This window comes from Trachymyrmex septentrionalis, unplaced genomic scaffold, assembly GCF_001594115.1.
Source record: "Trachymyrmex septentrionalis isolate Tsep2-gDNA-1 unplaced genomic scaffold, Tsep1.0 scaffold21, whole genome shotgun sequence".
Taxonomy (NCBI): Eukaryota; Metazoa; Arthropoda; class Insecta; order Hymenoptera; family Formicidae; genus Trachymyrmex; species Trachymyrmex septentrionalis.
Window position 1 is genome coordinate 832,952 of NW_017305288.1, and position 9,397 is coordinate 842,348.

General features: G+C 39.4%; 1 protein-coding gene across 1 annotated transcript in view; it reads left to right on the forward strand.

Moving 5' to 3' along the window:
• LOC108747983 overlaps positions 1-9,397 on the forward strand; it is a 29,764-nt gene that overhangs the window by 12,456 nt on the left and 7,911 nt on the right. The gene's annotated exons all lie outside the window — the stretch shown is intronic.

Sequence of the window (9,397 nt, forward strand, 5' to 3'; positions counted from 1 at the left end):
ATCATGTTGAAAATTTGCGAAATTTACAATTGCTTGAAATAACAGGGTCCCGTCAATCTTTGCCAATCAATCTTCATCCGAGTCAGAAAAACATCTGTACGTTAGGTATACAGATGGTGACAATACTAACCGAAAATAGTAACCCATTCCGTATTCTCTAACGGTTGCAACGAAGCTTATAAGATACGTACATCACACCAGATACGCTTGAAATACTCGTACATCGAGGCTAAGAGCAATAACTGACCACTTCGGATCTCGTGCGGACTTCTATATGGCGCGAGGAGAATCCAAGGGTATCCCGCGGGCAACCCTCGAATAATATTTTGATATCTCCCAAGAGCCTCCCCCCCCTCCCCCTGAACTTTTCTCCCCCGCCCTCAATCGCGTCGCGTATCAGCAGCAGGAAATTATTTTTCGCACTACTCGTATCCTTTCGCCCGCTTCTGCTTTCCCTCCTTCATCTAATTCCTTTCTTCGATTTCAACCCTTTAAGGCTTGAATAGAATTTCATATCCTTGTAATATTGTTTGACGAAAACCGGGAAGGTTTAGGCGTAATCACAATAGAAAAAGTACATTGTGAAAAAGAAATATATATAAGGTATAATAAATATAATAGAATATAAATTTGAATTATTCAAATTCTAGATGTAAAAGAGAAATAATCAGACAGTCATTCATTAAACTTCATTGTTAATATCTCTTTGTTAAATCCTATTTGATTAGGTCATTTCATTTGAATACAATCACTTATTGTTAATAAATAATGTGATTTGAAAATACCCCTTTTCATTACTCCGATTGACATGTAAAACACAAAGAAAAGGGAGGCGTTTTCTCCTTTCCTTCGAGATAAGCCAAGAACGTTGTGAAAGGTTTGACCCGAAGCAGGATTTTTTGACTACAAACACGACGGCACAAAAATCCTAATATGCCAATAATGGACCTGACCTAACTCATGAGACAAAACTTGACACCACAAATGCGAAGTGTAGGTACAGGCAGGTAGCCAAGCAGAAAGGCAGGAAGGCAGGCAAACGGGTAGGCAGGTAGCAGGAATGATGTACAGACACCACATAAGTAACAACGCCTAAATGTTATCTCACCCGAATCGACGAGATCGATGCTTTCTTCGGGACGAATATATCCTCGGTATGTGTCCTGGCAAGGAACGAGTTCGTTAAATATGTATGCGGATAAACACGCGGATGGTTGACAGAGATAATATTCTCGAGGTATGTGAGGGCGCGCATACACCTGCTGGCCCCGAAAAGAAGACCCGGTTACGTTACGTAAAAAAAAAAAAAAAAATAAAAAAAAAGGGGGGGAGCGCGTGAATTTGCGAAGCATCGGCAGTTTTTGATAAACGAGAAACTTGACGAGAGTCGCCACGAATTATTTCTAGTAAAAGAAACGAAGATGTATTTCACACAAACACATTAGATGCGCTCGGTGAGTAGTTTTAATAACTGAATGCACCCGTTAAATGTACCTGTTATAATTATGATAGATTTTGTGGATATTAAATGAACTTTCGAAATATTTGAAACAAGTAATTATTATTTACGATATGTAAATTTTTCCGTGTAAAAAAATAATTACAACTTGAATATCAGTTTAATACGATGTTTTCACTGAGATTTTTAAATAGAACCCCGCGCAGGTCTAATCCAGAACTCTCCAAAAGATGTTTCGTACGCTAAGTTTAAAATCAGTGCGCCACACGTTATGGATAATAATAATTTTCGGATGCCGAGCCTGTGACGTCGAGTTTACAATTAATTGCATCGCGATCAGTGCATTCTGCTTTCGACGCGGATCGATCAAAATTCGAAACGCGATAATCCACCGCACGTCTTTTATTGACGTGGACTTTTTGTTGACAATGGCTGAAACGCCGCGCAGCCAAGAAGCTTTCCCTCCTTTCCCTTTACGCGTGACGTAAACTCGCAAACGTGGAACAGGTGCGTGTCGGAGGTGGAGGATCTTTTGTGCCGAAACGAATCGAGAAATCCTCCTCCTTTTACGCCGCAAATTCGAACATAATGTGGCGATAGAGCGAGAATTCCGTGCCCCATTTGATGATTTTGGATTAGAGCTGCATTCCAGTCGAAGATTTCATATTATGACCCGGATCGCCGATTCCGCGATCGTCGATACGGTTTTCGAGCCCCGAGCACCAACATTTGAAAATGGTTTTCACGGTTGGAACCGTAAGAAGACACGCGTGACGCGTATTTCTACAAACTTCGAACACGGTGGTCTACCCCTCGTTTTTCCAGCTAATGCGGAGATAATCCCGTCAGTCATACTCAGATGTGTATCTTCATTTTTATTTAGTCAATTAGCGCGTCCTTTTTTAGCTTACTATAATTTACTGATAGCAAACTTAATTATCTTTTAAATGAATAATAAAATATAAATTTGAAAAATATGTTTTTCTTTGTTTAACATACTTTATATTTCTCATATATATAATATACATAAATCTCATATGTATAAAAACCTGATCATTTAGGCGGTTTATTTTAATGATACCGAAGATAAAACGTTTTATCCAACCGTGACACTAATCGCAAGAATAAGCATAATTCCACAAACTTCCAGCGGAAAGCCCGCGAATGTAAAATAGCTCGTCAATTGCCGAAAATTTGTGGCTAAATTAACCGCAGTTTGCAGCGTGCATGCCGAACTCGTAAAGTAGTCACCGCTGCATGTTTCAGGCGGACGGTATGAAAAAGAATTCAGCGCCTAATTCGAGATGTTTATCCAAGCGCCGTTTTGGTCCATCTTAATTCATACGGCCTGTTGTTGCAGCTTACCCAGCGCCAAATTTATTAAAATTGATTCTCTTTCTCTTTCTCTCTTTCGCCTTCTCTTGCGGGGTCTTGTTATTACATTGTCGACGAACAACGTCTCTTCGCCTTCTCTACTCCTCTTGTTCTCTTTCTCGTTGCATTTCTACGTATCGTACAGCTTTTATCCAATCGAACCGTACAAATGCCCTTAATTTATGGAATGTTATATTACACCTGAAAACTTTTTTGCTAACAAAATAGTGAGAATGATTAACTTCGAGGAAATTAATTTCTCACCGACGTAGAATTAGAAGAATAATTTGCAAATGCGGTGAGGGAATTTTTAACTTAAACTCTCTTTCTTCTTCTCCTTTTCTCTCTCTCTCTCTCTCTCTCGCAATTTTACAAAGCTAACATTTCCATCGTGCCTTCGCCTGAAAAACGTAATTACGCCTTTTCCCTCTTCAGCTTAATCGTTAAAGCCGCGTCGACCATTTAGAAACTTCAACGTCACACGCCGTACATTCAACAGGCCAAGTTTTTTTCACCCCATTATCCGATCTGGAGGTCTGGCTCAACGACGTTTCGAATGTTCCCGACTTCTTTTTCGCTGCACGAACGATCATCGTGATGCATGTACATACGTAACGAACGGACGAATGAGCGAGAATGAGATTTACTGGTCGACGACCGACGACGAGGCTCTTCCGTCGGCGATGCGACGGATGCAGGCTGCAACTCGTCATCGACGCGACTGGAAAAGGCGCTCTTCTGGAAGATGGGCTTCTTGCAGCTTTCCGTCGACATTCGTAGGCCGTTTGCAACAGAATCGTAGTGTATTCAGAGAGAGAGAGAGAGAGAGAGAGAGAGAGAGAGAGAGAGAGAGAGGCTGAATAATAGTGTTGATAAATTTCTTCCGCAATGTTTGTCAGTATTAAAGTACTAGTAGCACATAGAAAAAAATGTCAGCAGTATATAAATCAATATTTTTTATTTACTACTGTTAATGTTACTATGTTCTTAGCTGAATTAATGAATCGAGTCTTTTATTGTTTACGTCTTACTGCTTACGTTCTTCTATGCGCCACTTAAGACCGCCGCATACACTTTCCGTAAACCGTAACCGTAAAATGTACCGTAAGAATCAGCCAATCAGAAACTGAAAATTGTTGACAATTCTTGACTATATGATTGGTTAATGTTTGTTTCTGTTATACTGTAAATTAATTTTAATCCTGGTTTAACTTCCATACTTTTCATCTTTATCTAGAATTCGAAGGATTAAAAAAATAAAGAGTAAATAAAGTTAATCTACATACACTGGTAGAAAGAACATATTCTTACGGTACATCTTAAGGTGCGTTCAGATTAGGAGCGTCAAACGTCAAGCAGCGAGTTGTAAATCAATCAACGATTCACAGTGATGTGTAAAAAATATTTTTCTGCCCATATCACCTCGCTGATTGGTTTGTCGCTCGGTCTGAGCTCACCCTTACGTTATGTGCGTGACAGCTTAACGCTAAGTTGTGGATATATTTTATTTATCGTGATGTAATTAAAGTTGTCTGTTGTTACGGTACGTTGATGGACAATTTTTGGTTCTGTCGTTTTCTCTGTTGTCAAGAGAAACTCAATGTATAAATAAATTCCAAATCGGCAGTATTTCTCGATTATATTTAAAGACAATCGTGACAACTCACTTATTGATCAGTCACTCGCTATGTAAAATGCTCATTTTGAGAGTTAAGCTTCACTCTGGAAAGGAGAACGGCGAACTAAATAGGAAATAATGCGGCGAAAGGGTGAACAAACGGGATCCGGCCTGTGAAATTGTCCGCTGCTCGAGAAATCGGGAGTGCATCCGATGTGCAAATCGGTTTAACGTGAGCACCCGCCGTCGCTTTGCTCAGTCTCCCCCTGCAGTAAAACAACAACAGGCATCGTTTCCGCACGTCGCATTTTCAGCTCGATGCCATTATCCGTCCTGCCACTGCGTGCTTATTTCTGCATCGAATTACCACCCGTCGAATATCACAACGCGACGTTACCAAATTAGCTTCCGCGTTTGATTCTAATAATACTTTTTTCCTTAAAACAGTCGATCACACATTTTGTGATTGCTAGTAACATAGACTATAAATAAAGTAAATACATACCCGTATTCGTAATCCTTCCTTGAGGAATGAGGATTCCTTGTCCCTCATTTCATGTTTCATAAACCTTCCTTGAGCAAACAAGGAGCCTTATTAGCTTCCTTTTCTCAAGGGAGGTTACGAGTTTCCTTGAGGAGGAGCTGGAGGAGGTGCAGCCTTCATGACCAAGCAAACCTCCAAATTTAATTCGTCACAGTCTTTTTACTTTCGATAGCTTTTAATTTAGATCTATCGCGTCGATAATTATTTTTGATAGCTTTTTTTTCGGAAATAAACTACACCAAAAGCATTTTCTCCTTCTTCGTATAATAAGCATTATGGCGAATTTTCGATTGGAAGCACTAGCGCCTAGTAAAGCCGTTGTACATACAAGCCGATTTAATTTGAGTTTAAAAATAAAATGCAAATAATTTCGAATTATAAAATACATATTTTATCTAACAATAAAATATAGTGAGTATTTCACAATTTAATCGATTTCTATGTTTATTTATAAACATATATTTACGTTATTTTATGTATGTACGGCGGTTGTAACGTGCGTCGTTGTCAGTGCGCACTGAGTGCGTTCAATCAAATTCGCTATTAGTTTTATTTTGCCTATTATTGTTGCAAAATGTTTAATCACGACTTTATTTAATCAACAATGCCTTTATAACCTTTATTATTCGTAATTCCCGATATTAGGTATGCATATACTATATATTATGACATGCTGCCCTCGGTAGTTACTAGAATCCCTAAAATATTTCTTTCTTCGGAAAGAGGCAGACTTGAGATCCGTTTATGAAACAAAGAGGCCTTGGAAAATCAGAGAATCCTTCATAGAGGCTTCCTCCATTCTTAAAATAAGGGAGAACTGTGAATACGAGTGATAGACTGTGCATTTCAATGAAGCTATCATTATTGATTAAAGACTTTTACGTACATTATCTATCACACTGTGACATATTATGACATGAATCCTAATAAAGCCTAATATCAATGTTCGAAAATTAAAATTCAGATCACACAATTATTATTCTATGTCAATCCATCAATATCAACCACACACGGTCCGTAATATTGTCAGTATTTGTTAATACTGACAGTATTATTGACTATGTAGGATCATCTAAAGAGAGATACTGGGAGCTTTCCAACAAGTGACACTGTGTAACACAGCGATCCTTTCATCTTTGTTTAACATTGACGAACAACAAGGATGTAATGATTCACTGTGTTACACTGTGTTATCTGTGTCTCTTGTTGCAAAAACTTGATTTAATACAGAATACTCTTCAATATTGCGCTCTTTTTGTTTAACAGAGCACAGTTGTCAAAATTATTAAAATAAGGAACATGCTCTAGACCTATTTTAATCTTCAAGGTTTTCTTTAACAATACATAATATAATATAATATATAATAATAATAATATATATACATCAATATTAGGATAATTCACAGATGTTTATGGAATAATTACACATTTCTTGTTTTTTCATAACTTTGTACGTATTATTGAAAAAAAAAACCGATGTACGTCTTACAGTCTTGTTTTGAATTTATAGAAACATTTATTATCTTTATAATACATGTATATAACATTTACTCATATGTTTATATTATTACATAAGCACATTTATATTATTATAATATAGACAATATAATAACATCTTGCATTTATAACACTATGTATTATCATAAACGCGACAAGCTTCTTACAATATATTATTTCCAACCGCACGAGAGGTTTTTCTCACAGAATAAAATCATGGAAAAAATTTAGGAATGTCGCCAATCGCATCCCGATTGCTTGATAACGTATTTAACAATCATACCTTAGCCTAACCAGGGACAAGTTCAAGTAGATACATACCTACGTAATTAGAAAACCTATATGCGTCTTTACGCGTAACATAGGTACTCGGGAATACTTGAATCATTCTGGCGCCAACTAGATATTGTACGTCTTACGAGGCGGCTACTTGGAAACGCATGTAACCGCGTGTGCACGCGAGTCTACCGCCGCGCTCTCTCCGCGTGCCGTACAAAAGATTTAGAGAAGTTGCGGCTGAACAAACACCGCCGGCGCAAGAGCACGTTCCACCCTTCGGCTTTTCCTGGTCCTACGCCGTGCCCGTTATATACGCGAGCGAATGCCGCGTCTCTCTACGTGTGCGCCGATATAAGACTCATCTTCGACTCGGGGAGTCGTTTACCAATTTTTTTATCCACCAGTCAGCAACGTCGTGGGCGAGTCACTCCACGTATCTCAGACAGATACTACTCGTGTAATAATAAGGTAATTTTTCTTTCATTTTGCTTCCTTGGTAAATTTTTGTAATTTTTAAAATTACCGCGCTACAGGCAGCTCGCCGTCCCGTGATTTGACGTTTTCCACGCGATTACCATCGCGAGACGGTGTTTTCCGAATTTTTGGAATATTTAACTCTTTAGCATGCTGGGTATACCCGAAATCAAACAAAACTGTTATTTCCACGGACTGAATTATTCCGTAAAATAATACACGTGAATTAAAAGCGAAATTTCTAGTGTGACACGCATGGGAAAAAAATCTTTAGTAACAATCGCATGAAAAAAAAAACGTGTCAATGGACGAGAATGGACAATGAAAACATAGATGTGTGTTGATGACAAATAGCGAAATTAAAAGTCGTCGATTCGGATGGACGATTCGTATTTCGTTACATTGCCATTTTCCCCCTGTCTAATTTGCGATATGAACGTTACGAACAACTTTTTTATGCGCATTTAACGAGACTACGAGTAATACGCAAATGGTCATTTTGCAAGCCCGAGTTGCTCTCGACATTTTAACACGTAGCGCGAACAGTAACGTGTGGATTGTTTTGTTAACTTTTACTTGTTTACGCCCACGCGCCGCTACGTTTTTCGCACCATCGTCCAGGACGCGCATGAATTCATTGTGCGAGATGCATTTTACACTATTTATTTACTATTTGAATCCTGACTGCTTGAAAAAAATACATCAGCCCAGATTTTTAATATCAATCGCTCGCGCGATTGTTTTTGGAATAATATAAACAGAGATGACCCCTTGTAATGAACTCTGAATAGAAAGTTAATAGACAAAAATGTGGGATCCCTTTGCATCATCCCGATAGCTCGGTCAACGGAGGTGATTCGTAAGAGAAGCGAAAATTTGGATGAAAATAAACCGTTGAACATTGATTACTCTTTCGGCGGAGAAAGCAGCTGTTGCAAAATTCTTTAATATCATCATTCCTTCAATTAATTCATTTCTATATCTAAACGTACAATTGTTAATCCTCTACGAACGGTTGCAAATAGTTGGAACGTTCACTTCAAAATTTAACTCGGGATCTGCGCAGATCCTGAATTTTTTTTTTTTTCAATAGTAAATATCGATAAATTTTTCATTTGCAAGTCATTGAACAAAAAGCAGCAAAAAATCGTTTTTTAATAAGACAAGACGAGGCTGTCTCGAGAGAATTGAAGAATATTACAAGAATTACGTACAAAGCTATTTTTTTCTATTCAACGCAGCTATCGTATCTGTCTCCTTTCTCTCCCCCCCCCCCCCCCCCTCTCTCTCTCTCTCTCTCTCTCTCTCTCTCTGCGATCAAGCAGCTTCCTACGATCGTAACGAATCGTAACGAAACGTTCTCGCGGCAGATTCACCACGTGACGGGCTGATCGCCGTGCCGGCCAGATCCTTCGTCGCGCGTGGCACGCTAACCGCGCGGACGCGGACGCGGACCTCGTCAGCTCGTCACCTCGTCACGGGAGCATTGCCGTTTAGCTTCCGTTTCATTTGGTCGGAACACAGATCGGCTGTCTAAAAGACACGAAGCAACAGCCAAGACAAACCTTAAATGCTTGCTAACCAAACAGTCGGAATTAGCCGCGTTACGCCGTCCACGAGGGACGGAGAGGAAGGGAGGGAGGAAGAGAGAGAGAGGAACCGGTGCTTTCACCGTTCACTCCTCTCTCCACGGCTATTATCTCTCCGCTGTTCCACCGCCCGATCCTGCCTACCACTTTCCGACCTACCCCCCGTGCTGTCAACCATAACGGAAGTCGGAACGCTTTACGAAGTAGGCGCCAGTATCCGCGACTAGTATCTCTGATAACGCTCGCTCTGCACTGCCTTTCTGCAGCCTTTCTTGCGAATCATGTTTCCGCAAGTTCCGCAATTTAACGTCATAAATTCGCTTCAACAACGTAAGAAACACCGTGCTGTTACAGATATTTGCGATATAACGTTTAGAATTCCGTTTGATGAAAGAAGTCGTTCTAAAGAAGGGAAGGGAAGTAAATCTGTTTTTACGTGATATTATCAATTATATCGCGGAATCTTACGATCGTACCAGAAACGTACAATTTTCCCTATCGATTTTTCTCGGGATCTAGTCGATTAATATGCACCGGAAAGAAGGATGTACGAGTAAAATTGA